Source organism: Egretta garzetta, unplaced genomic scaffold, assembly GCF_000687185.1.
Source record: "Egretta garzetta isolate BGI_Z169 unplaced genomic scaffold, ASM68718v1 scaffold427, whole genome shotgun sequence".
Classification (NCBI taxonomy): Eukaryota; Metazoa; Chordata; class Aves; order Pelecaniformes; family Ardeidae; genus Egretta; species Egretta garzetta.
This window is the reverse complement of record NW_009260345.1, coordinates 518,898-520,862: the sequence shown is the minus strand read 5'-3', so window position 1 is coordinate 520,862 and position 1,965 is coordinate 518,898.

Sequence of the window (1,965 nt, the reverse complement as noted above, 5' to 3'; positions counted from 1 at the left end):
GGAAGCCGGGGCCCTTCAAGGCTGCAGCTCCTTCCTTTCCACCTTGCCGGCACGCAGCAGAGGCAGCCCCAAACCCCCTGCTCACATCCGTGCAGCTCCGCAGCTCCGGGGCAGGAGGCCCACACACCCGCGCGAAGCGCACGCCGCTGCGTGTGCACGCTGCAGCAGGGAGAGCAGCTCCACGAGCCGCGTGTGCCGGTGCATGCCTCGGACGCCAGCTGGCCGCAGAGGAGCTCACGCACCCAGAGACATCAGCACATACCGTGTGTCGATGCACACGCCATCTGCCAACGTGTAGGACCGTGTGGCGGGTAACGTGTAGGCACCCCTACTATCCACACAGCGGAACATGCCGTCCAAAAAAACCGGGCATATGCAGCCCTGCACTGCCTGGGCAGGACAGCTGTGCTGGCTGCGGTTGCCGTCGCAGCCCATCTCATGAGCTACGTAGGCTCAGGCTTGGCTAACATTTGGATGGAAGACAAGTAAGGAAAATGACATTTCCCATGCAAATTGGATATACACGCATATTTACACAAAGTGTAACCCCAAGGTTAATGAAACCAACCTTTGTAAAGGTCTGCACAGGGGTGAGAGAGATGGTGGGAGACAAACGTGCACACAGAGCAAGCTCTCCCCGGCAGCGGACGGGGGAAGGCAGCCTACATCTTTGCAGCTGAGTTGCACAGATGCTGGTTTCAGGCGGCACCTGCTAAAAAAAAACCCTGTCTATAGGTTGCAAATTCTTTGCTGGCGTCAAAGAATCCCTTAAACCCCTAGGCCCACGGTGAAACACTTGGGAGGAGAGATATCCCTCCGAGACACAGAGAAGAAATTTCCCAGGAATTCAGAGGCTTCTGTTTATGTTTTTGTGTGCCACGGATATATTATACATCAGCCCATCCCAAACAGTCATTTTCTAAGATGTTTTGAAACAGGAGATTATTTGAGAAGTTTCTGCCTGATGTTTAGATCATACACCTGGCTGTAAAGATGAAAGCAATAAAACCAGATTGTCTATATGTGAACTACTCCTAACTTGCTCCGATGTGCAGATACTCTTATCGATTTTTTTTGCAGGTCCCTTTGGGACAGATGCTATGTAGACACGTACCAATAGTGCTGCTACAAAGAGATTACCATCCAAAAAGCGTATACCGCAACTGCCACATTGCATCTGTACGCTGTTACATCTATATAGCGTACATTACGTGCAGTCACATATACACAGCATGTTCAGAGTTGATCAAAGCTCTTTTTGACAGAGGATTTTGTGATGCAATGTTTCTCTGAAGCTTTTAAGACAGACTTTAAGTTAAGCACACCCCTCTCAGGTGTGTTGCTGCTAGCGGGTCCCACCCACCCCCTGCCAAGGAGGATGCAGAAGACCTGCTGCTGAGCTCGGCACAGCGCCGCCCCGCCATCTCCCGCTTCACAGGCCTTGTCCCCGGGCTCAGACCCCCATCCCAAGGCCAGCGCAAAAGGGGGAGCCCTCGGGGAGCAGTGTGGCGGCGGGGAGGTGACGGCAACCCTGAAGCTGCCGCGACGCAGTGCCTTGTCAGGGACGGACAGCGAGGGGACGGTGCCTGCAATGTCACTGTCCTGTCCAAGGGGCTGTGGGCCCTTTCCCACCTCATCTGGGGGGCTCTGGGAGGATTGCGCTGGTGCCCTGGAGTGCCTGGGGGCTAGCTGCTCGCAGAGCCTGGCTCCACCGTTCCCCATGGGCTCAGGTTTCCCACCGTGGCCAGCTGGGGGGGCAGTGCTGCCCCTCTGTAGGTCACTGCCCAGACCCCCAGTCCAGCAGCCCGGAGTCATGCTCATGCTCCTGCCTGACTTAAGAAAGGTGGCTGAGAATAAGGAGGAACCTCAAGGATGAGTTCGACTGGTGAGTAGGGCTGTGGGATTTAACCATTTTAGGAGCTCTGTCATGCTTAGCTGGTCTTGGAGCACCTTTCTTGCAGCTAA